The 17,649-nt window shown below is 40.8% G+C and overlaps 1 protein-coding gene across 3 annotated transcripts in view; it reads left to right on the plus strand.

The window, feature by feature from the left end:
• MAD1L1 (mitotic arrest deficient 1 like 1) overlaps window positions 1-17,649 on the plus strand; it is a 696,770-nt gene that overhangs the window by 382,283 nt on the left and 296,838 nt on the right. The gene's annotated exons all lie outside the window — the stretch shown is intronic.

The raw sequence follows: 17,649 nt of genomic DNA on the forward strand, positions 1-17,649 counted from the left end.
TTAACGGACTGCTAAAACCCTATGTGGCCGCTGACTGGAGGGGAGTAGGAAGGGGCCAATTCGCGGCCGGACTGTGCATGTTGCGGATTGGTCGCGGCCAGCCGACCGCAACCAATCAGCGACCCGGGATTTCCGCGACAGACAGACGGAAGTTAAAACAGACGGAAGTACCCCTTAGACAAATATATATATATATATATATATATATATATATATATATATATATATATATATATATATATATATTCATTTTTTGGGGGCATATCCATGCGAAATCAAAAGCTTTAGCCCTAAGCGATAGAAGGCCATCATGCAACAAAACCCCCGAGGATTTCTATCTGCTCATCACCCCTGCACCTTCTTAATGTTCCTGACCCCGGCTCAAAATTGAAAACGCAAATTAAATCTCCAAATGAGGAGAATTGAATTCTAGGCAAATGAGGAGAATCTTTAAAAGCAATTAGTCAATCAATACAGTAATGAATAAAAAGGAGATGAAGACATCAGTGGCGTAGATTAGTATGTGTAATACGTTTAATCTGTTACAGTGGATCTGGTTGTATTTATTCATTGGACTGTCAGGCAGAGTTAAATTGAAGCAGCCAGAACTTAACGTGAAGCAGGAAATTTTATATTTATTTCTAATATATATTGTAGCTGAATGTTGGCGGGAGCGGCTGACCATCTAATGTGTGTGAATCAGTAATAAAGAACTCCACTATGAGAAGTAGGTGAAACTATTAATTCTTGTTTGATCCAAAATAGAACATATGTGACGGTTCGGCCGACAGTCTTGGACCTTCTTCTGATCTGCCCAAATGTCTTGTGAGAGTAGCAAAGTGCAGACAGCGGGTAGAAGACACCATCAGATAGGGGCAGAGGTCACTCTACCCACGACACTTTTTTACAGTTCTGCCTGCTGTCACAACCCATTTTTTTTAAAAAAAGTTCCAAGATTGTGCACCGTACCGTCACGCATGTTCTGTTTTGGATCGCACAAGAATAAATGGTTTTATCTATGTATAGTGGAGAGGTTGTATTCCTCATTACTGATTGATATGATCAAATATGAAAATCATCTAATCTACAGTTATTTTCACTTATCCAGATTATTCTATAAATCTCCAGTGGGTGTAATTACCACTTTTGCGACCACACAGAGATATGTCATCCTCTGACCTCCTATTCAGCTTCCTGCTGTATTTTCCATAGAGTTAGTTGAAGAGGTGGTCTCCTACAGTTCTACGGGAATAACAGAAAACGCTGAAAGCTGGTTTCTTGTCACTTTCTTGGAGTCCTGTAGACCTTAGTGTCAAGACTCACCTTTTTAAAGGATATTATTTTTAAATACTAGAAAATCTTTAGATTATGTTGATTTGGTTCCAAGCAGGGAGAAAACAGGATAAAGAGTGCCAGGAGGAACTTTAGAGGCTCACAGGACCATCAACGGGCTAGTGATGCTCAACCAAAATGCATAGGAACCACAAGTCACCAAAGGAGTAAGGCTGAGGCCGGCGTCACACTGGCATGTTTTACGGACTTATGAGAGGCGCAGAAAATACGGATTGCATATGGTACAGCCCAGCTCTTATCTGCTGTGTTTTACGGATCCGTATTATACGGTATGTTACGGGTGTAGAAAATCGCAGTATGGTGCGTTTGTCAGCGTATTGCGCAAAAAATATGCCAATGAAAGTCTATGGGGGCAAGAAAATTACGGATTACACACGGACCATGCGTGTGACTTGCGAGAAATACACAGCGGTGTTCTATAGAAAAGCCAGCAATTCAGTGCGGTGTACAGTAAAATCACACTGACAGAATAGAATAGGTAGAATTAATGTGTACACATAGAATAGGTGTGTATATATATATATATATATATATATATATATATATGTATATATTTATATTTATTTCAGCACTAGATAGCAGAAAAGCCGGTATTTCAATTGCCGGCTTTTCCTCTCTCCTTCACAAACCCGACAGGATATGAGACATGGTTTACATACAGTAAACCATCTCATATCCCTTCTTTTATTACATATTCCTCTTTACTAATGTAACAAGTGTCTCTGTGTAAAATTTGGGGTCTCTAGCTATTAAATTAAAGGGTTAAATCCCGTAAAAAAAATTGGCGTAGGCTCCCGCGCAATTTTATCCGCCAGAGTGGGAAAGCCAGTGACTGAGGGCAGATATTAATAGCCTAGAGAGGGACCATGGTTATAGGACCCCCCCTGGCTACAATCATCTGCCCCCAGCCACCCCAGAAAAGGCACATCTGGAAGATGCGCCTATTCTGGCACTTGGCCACTCTCTTCCCACTCCCGTGTAGCGGTGGGATATGGGGTAATGAAGGGTTAATGTCACCTTGCTATTGTAAGGTGACATTAAGCTAGGTTAATAATGGAGAGGTGTCAATTATGACACCTATCCATTATTAATCCAATAGTACGAAATGGTTAATAAAACACACACACATTATTAAAAAAGTATTTTAATGAACTAAAGACACCTGGTGTTTTAATATTTTATTATACTCTTAATCCACCTGAAGACCCTTGTCACCTGGAACAAAGTTAAAAAAACAAACAACAATATTCCATACCTTCCGTCGTTCAGTCTTGTCCCACGCTGTAAATCCATCTGAAAGGGTTAAATCATTTTACACCCAGGAGCTCTGCAAATGCAGCTGTGCTCCTGTCTGTAAAACTTTATTGTATGTCGGTTTTGCAAGCCTGCGAGAAAATATCGCAGTACTGATGCCATACGGATTACATACGGAGGATGACATGCGCAAAATACGCTGCCACACCCTGCCTACGGATGACATACGGATCACTATTTTGGGAACATTTCTGCGTATTATGGCCGTAAAAAACGGACCGTATTTTCATACGCCTAGTGTGACGCCGGCCTAATTTTATAGAAAGCGAGAGAGAGAAAATATGAATTCTGGAAATGCATGATTTCTGTTAAAAACTAGATCCGGTCACCAGATTCAGCCATGTACACCTGCGTTTCATACGTTTTTGGCCAGATCAGTCGTTGTGCGGTTTTCCGCCGGACAGAAAAAAACGATGCTCTGGATGTTTTCTCCATCCGCCAGAGAACTAATTTTTTACGGCTCCGGCAAACAACGGATGAAACGTTGGGACATCAGGTTTCTACCTCAACTCAAGGTCTTCATCAGGCTATAATCTTGGATTTGTGCTTTTTAAAAATCATTTCTCTCTTGGACATCTATGTCCTCAATGATAATTCTGGAATCGGTTCTCATTCATTTGGCACCAGCTCAATGTCCCTCTCTCTCGGTAACATGGATGGAAGAGGCAGTGCAGACGATCAGACAATTGTGAAACTTTGCTTTTAAGCATTCTTTACTCTAGAAAAAAGCCTGTATAATTTATCTTTATCTCTGAATCTCCCCTTTTTTTTTTTTGCTTCTGTCTTTGAACTGTAAATGAAGATAGGACATTTCCTATTTAAGAAAAGCCTTTATTTTTTTTCCCTTTCCTCTCTGAACCCTCTCCCTCTTGCTGCCAGGCCTGTACCGTTCAGCCTCAGCACAAGGCATCAGAATTCCAAAACGCAACATCAGATAAGAATCTGCCTTGGAGTTTCACAGCTAACGCAGAATAAAATTATCATTAATGGATTTCAGAGGCGTCTGCCAGGTAATTGAATTTATGAACACAAGAAAAGTAGAGTTAGAGGTACGGGAAAAGTATCATATACGTTTTTTTTAAGTTCGCAAAGTACATTGCAAACTGAAATATTTCAATACCCCAGTGACTTCATGCATCTAACAGATACTTAGGAATGATAGTCAAAGTAATTAAGCTTCTGTATATATTCAGTGTCTACAGAAAAACAAGCTCTTCCTCTTTGTCCTGTACGGGTGTTAGGTGTCGAGTTCCCGCCTCTGAACAGGGGGAATCTTGAACCACCTCCCCTGCAGTCTCCCATTCTTCTCCAGCCGCAGTGGAGCCTGCTCAGCGGAGACGTCGGTCCCAGCATCTGGCTCAGGCTGATACTGGGCGACTGGTTACTGCTGTTCTTCCAGGCTCTGCCTTTGTAGCTAGTACTGGTCAGCGGCGAGCAGACGTCTCTGGGACTAAGTCCTGCTTTTCCCCTTCTGAGCATGCCCAGGGTAAGACCTCTCATTGGAGGTCGGGGGTCACATGATCAGATACTGCAGCAGCTCCCATTGGTCCTCTAGGAAGGTCCTGAAGTTGCTCAGGTACTGTAGTAGCTCCCATTGGTCCTCTAGGAAGGTCCTGAAGTTGCTGCAACTATAAAAGGTTTGCATGGCCGCACGGCCATGCGCTAGTATCAAACCAATGTCTATGAGCTCAGCGCCAGTGTGGTCATGTCTGGATGCAGTTAGGGTTTGGCTGAAATAAGCCGCTAGAATACCGGCACCTCCGGTGAGGAGTTGTTTGTTTTCTCTGACTGCATGACCACAGTTTGCTCTGGTTGGTAGCTGTGTACCTCTGTGAGGTTAACAGGGCACAGCATCTTGTTCTTAGTGACTCTGATGGGTCCTACTCTACCGTACATGCCACTCTTGGGCCACCAGCCTACAACTATGGACAAAACATGTCACTCTGGGCTAAACCTACAATTTATGGGCAGGTAGAGCTGATTACCGCCACCTGCAAGGTCAATGGGAGGAGTGCAAGATCAGTATGGATGCAGCCACATCCAATAACTAAATAGAGAAAAAAAAAACAACCAGCACCCCTAATGTGAACATGTGCAAAGCTGCAAGTGGCATCATATAGACAAAAAAACACAGCAGCACATGTACATGAATCTAGGCCATGTGAAAACACAGACAAATATTCAATATGAATTATACTTCTACTCTACCGTACATGACCCATCAGAGGGAGATCACCTTGCCGTGGTTGATGGGCACACATGAATTGGCCAATTTATGCGCTAAGAATCTTCATTACTGTAAGTTTTATGAAAAAAATTTTTTTGAAAAATATTTGTAAAAAAATATTTTTGAAGTATAATTCATATTGAATATTTGTCTGTGTTTTCACATGGCCTAGATTCATGTACATGTGCTGCCGTGTTTTTTTGTCTATATGATGCAGCTTGCAGCTTTGCACATGTTCACATTAGGGGTGCTGGTTGTTTTTTTTCTCTCTCTCTCTCTCTCTGTACATATATATATATATATATATATATATATATATATATATATATATATACATATATATATTTATTCGGTGCGTTCCGCCAACCCTAACAACGGGTATTGTCGCTTCCAGCATCATATCGCCTGCCAAATCTGGAAGGAGAGCGCATCGGATGGTCGTCTTGAAGATCAGCACTAGTGGGGAGATGGATATTGATATAGCGATGAACACTTACTAGGTCAGATATTGGAATCTTATAGGTTCTATTTTATTCCCGACCTGCGGAGAGAACAGATAAATCATTATTATCAGAGAATAATGAAGACATTGGGATATCAGGTAGAATATAAAATAACTAGACTGTGGCCCGATTCTAACGCATCGGGTATTCTAGAATATGCATGTCCCCGTAGTATATGGACAATGATGATTCCAGAATTCGCAGCAGACTGTGCCCGTCGCTGATTGGTCGAGGCAACCTTTATGACATCATCGTCGCCATGGCAACCATTATGACATCTATGTCGATACTGTGCCCGTCGCTGATTGGTCGAGGCCTGGTGGCCTCGACCAATCAGAGACACGGGATTTCTACGTCGATACTGTGCCCGTCGCTGATTGGTCGAGGCTCAGGCGGCTTCGACCAATCAGCGAATGAATAAACGGGACAGACAGACAGACGGAAAAACCCTTAGACAATTATATATATAGATGGGCGCAATGTGGATTTTTCCGAACAAGTAACTGTTAATAATTATCTTAAAATAAAGTCCTTTCCAAGATGTCAAAATATAAATCTGTTGTGGGAAGAAAATGGCTTAAAAGCCACCCAAATAATTCAATATTTTCTAAAGTCAAATATTGGGCAATAAAGGATTTTAAGAATAGTAACTTTTAGAAAAGTAGGACACCTGCACTAAATGGGCAAAAGTAGGCCACCTACATTAAATGGGAAAAGTAGGATACCTGCACTAAATAGGACAAAGTAGGACATCTGCTCTAAATGGGCAAAAGTAGGAAACCTGCACTAAATGGGCAAAAGTAGGACATCTGCACTAAATGGGCAAAAGTAGGAAACCTGCACTAAATGGGCAAAAGTAGGACACCTGCACTAAATGGGCAAAAGTAGGACACCTGCACTAAATGGGCAAAAGTAGGACACCTGCACTAAATGGGCAAAAGTAGGACACCTGCACTAAATGGGCAAAAGTAGGACACCTGCACTAAATGGGCAAAAGTAGGAAACCTACACTAAATGGGCAAAAGTAGGACACCTGCACTAAATGGGCAAAAGTAGGAAACCTGCACTAAATGGGCAAAAGTAGGACACCTGCACTAAATGGGCAAAAGTAGGACACCTGCACTAAATGGGCAAAAGTAGGAAACCTGCACTAAATGGGCAAAAGTAGGAAACCTGCACTAAATGGGCAAAAGTAGGACACCTGCACTAAATGGGCAAAAGTAGGACACCTGCACTAAATGGGCAAAAGTAGGATTTTCTGTTGCTGGTCACAAGTCGCACCACCGATTCACTTACCATAGTCTTCAATTCAAGTTGCACACAACATGCGACCTACATGCGACTTTGCTGTCTCATTTACGGCAAAACTGAAGCTCTAAAATAGTTGCACAACAGCAAGTGGCAGACAAGTTGCACAGATGTTTTTTGTTGTGTTACTTTTCATACAACTGCTGTGGGGCGACACGTACTGCTGTGGGGCGACACGTACCGCTGTGTAGCCTTAGCCCAAAACTGAAAGGTCTAATATCCTGCAATGATGGCAGTGTGCCCAAACCACAGTTAATGTCTTGTTTTGTACTGCGTTGCTGAGGAGGAGAGAATCCACCCTTAAGGGATCTACAGGACTTAACACTTGATGAGCTATCTGCTGGATTGGTTATTGGTATGAGATTTGTGGGGTCTAATGCCCGGCCCTCCTACCAATCAACTGAAAACTGCTCTGGCGGGAGTAAGTGCTGTTTGGGCGAAACGCGGCAGCCCAATTGCTCAGTGTTCGCAGTTGTAGTATGTACTAAAATACGCAGCTTCAGCCACCTGGGGCTGCTGTATTCTTCCCATACATTGCTTCCTACTGGCCATTGCCCAAGCCGTTTTCAGCTGATTGTTGGGGTGTTAGACCTCATATTGAGGTGAGTCTTCACTTGTTCAGTTCTGCACAATCCACTTAAAATATTGTTGGGGGAACATGTCTCTAGAAGCACAAACTAGGCATTATGTATTGGGCACTAAAATGACATATTGGCAATTTTCACTGTGCACTAACTTCTTGAAACCACCGGATGAGTCAAAATATTCACTACGCCTGTAGATTAAATTAGTTAAATGTAAATTGTAAAATGGGGTCACTTTCTGGAGATTTCTGCTATTTTGACACCTTAAAGACCCAGCAAATGTCGCTCAAAAGCTGCTCCAGGAATATATGTGCCACAAAAGGTAAGTGGTACTTCTTCTGAGCACGTCCATGTGCCCAAACAGTAGTTTATGACCACATATAGAATATTACTGCACTTGGGAGACGTAGGGTAATAATTTACTGATTCCTTTTCTTCTTTGTAGTCGTGATAAAGATAAAACATTTTACGATCAATCAACTTATTAATGTACCAGATGTAATTTTTCATTTTCACACAGCCCATGGTAAAGAAATCGATGACATACCTATGGATTTCCTGAGGGATGTTGTTTCCAAAATGGGATCTCCGTAGGGGATGGTTTCCGTTGTTTTGGCACTTTGAGGGCTCTACAGTTGGATCCAACAAACTATTCCAGCCAAATTTGCTCTCCAAAAGCCTGATAACATTTCTGATTTTCCGAGCCTTGCCGCGGGCCTAAACAGTAGTTTCCAACCATATGTAGGATATTGCCGAATTCAGGAGAAAATGTGTTACTAATTGTGGGGCCTATTTTCACCCTTTATTTACCCTTGCTAAAATGAAAAATTGGGGGCTTAAATAATTAAAGGATGTTTGAAAACTGAGTACAAAGCAAAGCTGATCTATAGGAAATGCTATTTTAACTACGGTATTTTGTTTTATGACTACTATAGGGCATAGAAATTGAAAATGGTAAATTTTCTAAACATTTTGTAAACTTTTTTTTTTTATATATATATAGAAATAAGCACATCTTATCGACCTATATTTACAACTTTCATGGAGTGCAAATATTCACAAAATACACATTGTCAGAATCACTGGGATATGCAGAAGCAATTCAAAGTTATCACCATTTGCATTGACATGTCACATCTGAAAAATGAGGCTCTTGTTGGGAATAGTAAAAAAAAAAGGAAGAAAACTTGTTCTAACTCAATACGAAATAAATGGGTTTCTTTCTAAATTTTAAAAATAACAAGAGTTTTAAAGAAAATCCTTCAATTCTTTTTTTTTTTTTTTTTTTTTTTTTTTTAAACCTTACCAAAAATTTAGAATTGAAGATCTGTATTGTAACAAACTTTTATCTTGATTTTCCGTTGTATTGAGAATATACAATTTCAGGTTAAAAAATTGTTATCACTGCAGATTAGTTTCCAAATTTAATGTTTTTATTTTGGGGGGGGAAAGAACAAAAATCCTAAAAATAAATAAATAAATCTTGACCCCAGCCGTGGAGCTTTTCAGTGGTCGTTCCGCATCAACACTTCGGCGTGATTTAGGAACATTTTAATTAACTACCTCTTAATTACAAGAAGGCATCTCCTCATTACCAAACACACAGTCTGTATCAGTTCTGCTATTCCCAAATGTGACTCTATAGGATGCGCCCGGCTCGTCTGCCGTACCCAGATATATCTCGCCTTGGAATCGGAAGACCATTCAGGAACAGCTGCATGCATGGCTTCCTTGTCTGATTGCTTGCACAATCTAGCTGAGCTTGGTGTCATCATTAATTGCTCCCAGGCAGGTCTACGATGGTCCTTGGAGGTTCTGTCTGCCATTCAGATTCTTACTTTCAGAGCTGAACATACTCATACAATTCAGAGGATTACATAGCATTCATCCTTGCGTAGTTTTGCATAGATTTCAGACTGCTCAAGAACCAGATTTGTGTCAAGGATGACTGGCAGACTCCCGAGGCACAAAGAATTTAAGGTTCCTCAATGGACCTTGCAGAACGCGGTTATCCCTTTGCTCCTCATACGGTAAATTTCAAGATCCCCCAGCGTAAGGGTTTTTTTCCCCTTTTCATTGCACCACCTGTGGGCTTAAGATACGAAATCTATCATCTCCCAGGCTATAAGTAAGAGTCGGAGAGATGGCCATCGGTAGACTGTAAATGTTGGGAGAAGTAATCTTTCTATAGATGATGGATTTTTTTTGACTTGCATACAAATCTGATATTTAGTATGGCCTTGTAAGCTTGATCTGTCACAGAAATACATAAAAATATAATCTCTCCGTGCAAGGGATTATTGACCTATAGTGCTCAGACATGGAGTCTGTTTTTCTTCCTCTCTGTCACTCACAACCCAATTTTTTTTCTATTTGTATTCAGTTTTTCTATATTATTCTGTATATACAGAGCAACATTGAGTAAAATATTAGCAGCCGATATCTTATTGATTTTACCTTCGGAGGTCTTGAAAGTCTTTTGCGTTTATTTCCGGCATCATATACATTACGATTTGGCAAACAAAGCTGAAATGTTTTCTAACATCAGAAAACCATTGTCCCATTTAAAAACATGCATCCGGATGTAGTAGAGTCGTAGATTTTTTTTAAAGGTAATAAATGGGAAAAAGGGAGTCGGGGAGTGTTTGTACAATTAAAGGACTTTTTTTTTCTGTGTGTGTTTATTACTTTTGACTATGAGACAAGTAATAGCTATGTCTTATGGAAGCCTCTCCATTACTAACCCCTGGGCTTGATGAGAGAGGACATTACACTGCTAACATGAACCCCAAAATATTATCCCCCTTGCCAAGGCACCAGGGCAAGTGGGAAGAGGCAGGCAAAGTGCAGAATTGGAGCATCTAATGGATGTGGCTTTCCTGGGGCATCTGTGGGCTGCTATTTTATCCTGGGAAGTGCCAAATATCCATGGTCTTTCCCAGCTTTAGAATACCAACCCCTTGCTGTCTGCTTTACCTTGGCTGGTTGCCAAAAATAGGGGGGACCCTGTGCTGTTTTTTTTTTTTTTTTATATTATTATTATTTAAATAACAGCTTCCTGTTTTACTTGGACCCGTTATCAAAAATAGAGGTGACCCCACGTTTTTTGGGGTTTTTTTTGTTACATATTACATCGGCCAATACTGGCATGGCTGTGATTGAGCCGGAAGTGCCCACACAGGAAAAGCAGACTCGTTCATAAAGAAGACCTACAAATGAATAAGTGGGTAAATATGAGAGCGGAATAATAGATGAGGGAACCTGTGAGATCATCGAAGAAAAAAGTAAGAGGAAAGAGCCCAGTCTGACAGCAGCATGATATAGGGGCAGAAGAGACCCTGATTCCAGTGATGTCACTTAGTGTACTGGGTACAGCACTTATGGTAAAATCATATTTATGTAATCTGATAGCAGCATGACAAAGGGGTTTAGACACTGTCTTCAGTTGTGTGTCACGTATTAGGCTGTGTGCTGCTGTTTCAATTCAATGAGGGTTTTATCAGCAGATGATTAACAATGCAGAACTACAGCTCACATGCCTCCTGGTCCAACCACTCTCCCAGCACTGATTAGTAGCTCACTGTCAATATACAGTGTACAGAGCTATTAATCAGGGATGTAGGTGGGTTTAGCTTTCATCTCAACTGCTGCAACCAGTAATCAAAGTGATACATCCCTGGAATCAGGTCTCTTTCCCCACATTATCCTGCTCTCAGATGAAGTAGTAAAAACCTGCTAATAGAATCTCTTTACAAATCCCATGTTTCATAATTTCCATTTTTTATTTCTAAAATGAAATACAGATGCGTTCTTCCTTTTTGAGATCTCCCAAGAAAAGTGGAATGGATTGAAGGGTTTAGGAAGAAAAAAAACTGTGTTGTCTTGTCGGGATTTTTTTATGCTACATGTGTCTACATGAGAAAGGGAAAGGTGCACACATTTGTACTTTCTGACCCAAGCTATATATTTAATTTTTCAGGATTTAACTCGCCTCTCCTCTCTAAAGGGCGACTTGGTCTGCTCCCCTTCCCCCACCACTACCGCAATGAGCTCTCGTGTTCCCAAACATTACCCCTTTATTAGACATGTACGTGCTGCTGCTATCATTCCCCCTGTTACCAGCATATGTACTTTATATCCAGAAGTGTTTCAATTTGATGCATGAAGCTTTGAAGCCTCTAAGCCGTAGATGGGAACACTCCAGACTTCCGCTCGTCAAGCACATAACTAATTAGAATTTTTAGTATGCAGAGAGAAGCTTACAAGGATCTGCCAAGACGTAGGTGAACCAATTGTAAGTTGCAAACTCATAGTTATTCAAGTCGTATACATTTAGTGAGAGAATATTGATTTATTTTTGTATGCCGTGTAGTTTATAAATATGCATTAGGATTTAGTCTTATCTGTGCTTTTTTTTTTCTTTTTTTTTTTCTCTCCTTCTTACAGTGCAAATTCATCTGGGAAATGAATTTGATATGCAGGGCAGTTCGTTCCTGCTGGCTGGGACTTTTTCCTACTATTAATCCTAAATGTGCTGAAACATGAACCTAAAGTTAAGGTTGAAGTCACTTTAATATTCAAAGGATTTTTCAAAAAAGTTTCAGCGCGGGATAGAATATATTTACACAGTATCGCACAGCCGCAGCTTGTATCGGCATTACCGTAAATCATTGTTTCTCTCCCGGCTGATGTCCGACCATCTGGAAAAAATTGTCTCAATGCCAAATCACTTAAAGGCATTACCCACTATAGATAGTTTATGAATGTGCCATTGGGCCACGGTAGAGGTAAAATAAAAAAATAACGTACACTCACCTACTAGACTTGTGCTGCTCCTCCGTCTTCCATATTAAATTTGATTGGCTGCGGTGGTCATCTGATGCAGAAGAGGAGACCGGCGGGGTACACTATACAGAAGAGTGACACCGGTCTGGGAGGTGTGTACAATATTTTTTTTATTTTACCACTGGGCACAATAGCAAATTCATGAAGTGTTGTAACCAACCCTTTTAATAATACAGGAGGAGTGGCATTGCCTATAGGAGGGTCCCAATGGGGTAGCAGTCATATGAGGACCCCCTGCACCTGACCTCTGCCGTATAGGACCACCACTAATATAGTTTATTCATGTTGGGTAGGAAGTAGTGATGAGCGAATATACTTGTTACTCGAGATTTCTCGAGCATGCTCGGGGGTCCTCCAAGTATTTTTTTAGTGCTCGGAGATTTAGTTTTTCTTGCCGCAGCTGAAGGATTTACATCTGTTAGCCAGCATATCTTGTTGTAAAGATCTATCAAAGTCTGATCTTTACAACACGTTTATGGACGTAAATCATGGCACAAACAAAGAAGATTTCTGAGGACCTCAGAAGAAGAGTGGTTGATACTCAAAAGGCTGGAAAAGGTTATAAAATGATCTCGAAAGAGTTTGGACTCTACCAATTAATTGTCAGAAAGATTGGCCACAGTTCAATAAGAATGGTGTTTTGCGGCGTGCAGGAATAAGATATTTTGAATTTATTAAGAGGCACACGTCCCTTAATGAATTTGGTGTTCCTCGCCAGATATATTACTTCTGTTCCAGTTGAGCAAAAGTTTTTCTACTTTTCAAAGTGTTTTAAGCTAGAAACGAGAACATTTTTATGAACCCGGGGCTATTGTGTACAACAAGGTGCAAGTTCAAAAGCATTAATATGCTCCCAAGGAGTGGTCAACTATCACAGATCAATCCTAGAACAAGGCTGCCAGATCACAAAATAACCCAAGGTAACCTCTAAACAACTAATGGCCTCTGTCACATTAATGTTAATTTTCATGAGTAGACACTTAACAACATTGGAGTGTATGGCAGGATTGCAAGGTGAAAGCCACTGCTCTCCATGTAGATCATTGCTGCCTGTCTGCATTTTGCTAAAGATCAGCTGCATAAGCCAGAAGGCTATTGGAACAGTGTTTAATAGATGGGAAAAAAACAAACAAAATAAAGCTTTTTGATTTAAATGAGATTTGCGCTGTATGGAGAAAGTAAAACACTTACATTACAGCATAAAAACCCCATACCATCTGTGAAACACAGTGGTGGTATTATCATGGTTTGTGGCTGTTTTTCATTATCGGGGCCAGGACGGCTTATCATCATTGAAGGAACAATTATTTTAGAGTTTAAACGTCAAGTTAGGAAGAAAAATATCAGCACATCTGTCCTTGAGCTGAATCTCCAGAAAACATGGTTCATGCCTCTTGGCAACAACTCCAAAGCCACAAATCATTCTACAAAAGAATGGTTGAAGAAGAATTAAGTTAAAGTTTTGTAATGGCCAAGTCAAAGTCCTAAACTTAGTCCTATGAAAATGTTGTGATAAGAACCTGAAGCGAGTGGGTGATGGGAGAAGGCCCCCAACATAACTCAGTTGACTCTCTGATTTCTAGGGAGGAATGGGCTAAAATTCCTCCAAACTGATGTGTAGGACTAATCTTCGTGGAAACTTTTAGAGACCATTTTTGTTGCACAAGGGGGTCACACCAGATCCAGAAAGCAAAGGTTCACATTCTTCTTCCGCTCACAGAAGTGCGATATTAAATAGTTTTTCACAATAAAAAAGTGTAATATTTTTGACACATTTGTTTGTTTTCTCTACTTTTATGACTTGTATGAAAAAAATTACTTTTTTGGCTCAACTTTAAGCAGAAATATGGAAAATGTTGAAGGGTTCGCAAATGTTAACGTGCCACTTTGTTTGGTCACCGTCCCTGGTGTGTTCAGTTCCCTTCCTGCTGTCTCCTCCGATCTGATTGGAATTCTGTTCCTCCTTTTTCGAATGCAATGGCATGGAGAGCGCAGCGGTAAATCTAAACCATGCCTCTCCTGCCTCTCCAAATTTTACCCATGAATTGACAATGAATGATCAGTCCAGTAGGAGAAAGAAGCAGAGTTCTCTAAAAATAAGCATTACAAAGTTTCTTATTTTCTTGTGTCCTATTCATTTATGAAAGAATTGAAACGATGGTTACAAGTCCAGCATGTTGAGAATTCATCTGCAACTTTTCTACATCCGATGGACACATTGAGATTGCGGTTCTGCCGTAACTTTACTAATATCGCCAAGTAGCGCTACTTGCAATGCTGCTACATTTTCACGATGAGTACTTCATGCATTTTTGTTGCAGAAATTGTGCAGCTTCTAGGTAAACTTGGCTACTTCCGCTTTTGAATGCGTTTTTGTTTTCCCATGCTTTTATTATCTGCGTGTGTTTGCTTCTTTTTGGTATGTCGAACTTTGTTAATCTGCTTTGTTTTTGATACTTCTTGGTATTTGGCTACTTTTTTTGATCACGTGAGTATACCATGTGTTTTTGATCTGTTTCTTCAGCGGAAAAGCCCTAAAAACGCATGTGCATTTTTTACCTGTGGATTTAGTGCATCTAACGCTATTCTATGGGGTAAATCCGCACATAAAACTCAACATAGCCGCAAGAGAAATTGAGATGTTCAAGATTTGAAACACGCACCGCAGGCCAGAATAATGGCACATGGGCATGAGATGTCTATAAATCTCATCCACTTTGCTGAAGTTGTAAGACGTTACGTTTTTGGTGCACTGAAAACATGAAGAGTCATAAACTTATCTTTGGAACTTAAATGTAGCAAATGTGCCTCATTTTCTGCACCCTTTGTGCTACAATGTATCCTGCACCATTATCCCAGGTACATTTCTTGGTCTTGTGTACAGTAATCAGTTTTCTCTGTATCTGGTAGATGGAGACTCTCTTGATGCCACTACGCAGGAAGACAATTAGCTTCAGATTGTGTTTGGAGCGCGGGAAGACAACTTTTTATTGAACTGTTGCCACTTTCCTAGTTTGGGGACAAAGGGAAGCGATGTTTTTAGTGCAGATAGTCCTCGAGGACGACCTTTACCTTCTATGTTATTAGCAGTTGATGTTTTGCTTTGTGACGGAACATATAAATCTTCCCCATCTTGTAATCGCCTGCTCCACATTACACCGAGCTCCATTCTTCCGGAATTAGAGGTGGACGCCGAGGTCCTGTCATCGCCGTAGTATCCAGCCGAGCTCAGCTTGTTACAGATGTTTACGGTCCAATTTAGAGACCTGAAGTCCGGTCTCCTGGTAAGTTGTTCCCTATCAATCTCAATGTCCGCTCCCAACAAATGGAAGATGGAAGCGCTCGGTGTCAACTGTGCATTTGGTTGCTGTGCAGTTGTAAAAATGACAAACTTTACCGGGCAATGTACTCAGGAAAGCTAGAGACCAAAGTAATAACATTTTATGTGGTCTGATGTTGTTAGAGTTGCTCACCGGAGCGACAAGGAAAATGGAAAAAAAAAAAAAAAACAGCTGAAGATGAAAATCTTATTGAGCCGCAGGGACTTCTGATGCCCACGAGAGGGGAGCGCCGCTCCTCATGGCCTCCTTATCAGCAGTGAATGGGTTATCGATGCATTGTGTAATCCACTCACCAGTTTGCCGTCACTCGCCCCTAATGGCCGGTAATAATTAGTTGTTATTGGCTTGGAAGGGATGAGATATAATGTAATGGCTTAATAACAGTACATGGGGACTCAGGAATAGATGGAAATGTATATAGTGATAAGTATGTGCCTCTTTGACTCTACCGTATACTTATCTGTGCCACAATTATATGTTTTCAGTGTAATGTACTCCGGCTGTACTTAGTGTCGGTAATAATGAAATTGGAGTCCTCAGTCTGGTCTTCAGTATTGGCACTTACCACTGCTTAGTGGCTCAGCATAGTGCCTTCTATTCTTTATTTTTCATGGCCTTCTCCTCCATTGCACTTTCCCGCCTTTATTTCATTCAGAACATACCTTCCTTATTCCATTCCCACTGTCCAATTTCTTGCCACCTTCCCATCATTACAACTCTCCATTTTACCCTACCGCTATGATTCCTTATTTTTTACCCTGCTTTTTTTTTCGTATTGTATAACCCTTTCTTTTTTCTTTACCTCTTGTGAACCCTCATTTTTCCTTTCCTGTCATTTCTTCTTACTTTCATCCATACCCACCCTTCTTTCCATCACTCCTTCACATCCACATGTCTTTACTTTCTTCCTATCCTCTCTTCTTTGCTTCCTACCAACCCTCCTTTTTCCATTCTTACCATCCTCCCTTCTTATTCAGCCTCCTGCCTCTTTTCTTTAGTCTCCCTTCTTTTCTTTTTTCCCATTCTCCTTTCTTTTGTTACTTCCCATTCTCTTTAATTCCTACCCTCTTCTCTGCTTCCTCAGAACCCTGTTTTCTTTCTTTCTTGTCATCCTTTCTTCTTTCCTTTTTTTCCTAACCTCTCTTCTTTGCTTCCGATCAACCATTCTCTTTCCTTAATTACAATCTCACCATTCATTCCTTTCATCCCACCATCCATTCTTACTTTCCTTCTCAGTCTCCCTACTTTATCTCCTTCTCAATCTCCTTTCTTTCTTTTTCTTTCTTTCTTTTTCTTTGTTTCTTTCTCTTTTTCTTTTGTCTCCTTCTTTCTCCTTTCATCTTCTTTCTCCTTCTTCCTCCTTCTTTCTCCTTTCTCCTTCTTTCTCCTATTTTCTCCTTATTTTTCCTTCTTGGTCTCCCTTCTGTTTGTTCTTGGCCTCACTCCCTTGCATTCTTACGGGCTTCACTTCTTTACTTTCGTCCTCATCTCACTCTATTATTTTTATTTTTTTTTTCAACTTTCGTCCTTGCCTCGCATTTTTATATTCTTCCCGGATTGCCCTTCTTTTCTTGTGGGTCTCCTTTCTTTCTCATCCTCTTTTCTACCTTCACCCCTGCCCTCCTTTCTTCTCTACTTCCTTTCCTTCTTCCCTTCATTTGTTATTCCCCCTCCACCCCTTTCCTTTCCGGCTTCTCCCCACCGGTTATAGTTGGTCACCCTGCTCCCCATTCCTATGGTGTTATATGACTCTCATTTTACAAGGATGGTTACCACTTACCTGTAGCTATTAGGGGCGGACGCAGACAGAAGAGGACCCCTGTGCATGAACAGTAGATGGGCCCTCTGAAGTCCCAGTGCTCCTCATAATTCCCATTTCTTCCTGCTTTAGAGGTGGTTGTGGCCCCGACCCTGTTCAGCCTATACGCGGCTGCACAATGGTGTGTCCACCTCTTGTTATTATACCAGGTGCAGTACCTGTACTCATTTAGACATTGGAAACCTTTTTTGGTTTTCATGCTCAGAGAGATTGATGTGTGTTGTGTTCCAGGGATGTTGTATATGGCGGTGTGCGAGATCGAGTTTTATACCCGAGCTTTGCATTGCATGGTGATTATTTTTTTATTAATGCCTGTGAACATTTACTGCTCTCTGGGTGCGAGATGATTCACTTT

The sequence above is a fragment of the Ranitomeya variabilis genome, chromosome 7 (genome assembly GCF_051348905.1).
Source record: "Ranitomeya variabilis isolate aRanVar5 chromosome 7, aRanVar5.hap1, whole genome shotgun sequence".
NCBI classification, from domain to species: Eukaryota; Metazoa; Chordata; class Amphibia; order Anura; family Dendrobatidae; genus Ranitomeya; species Ranitomeya variabilis.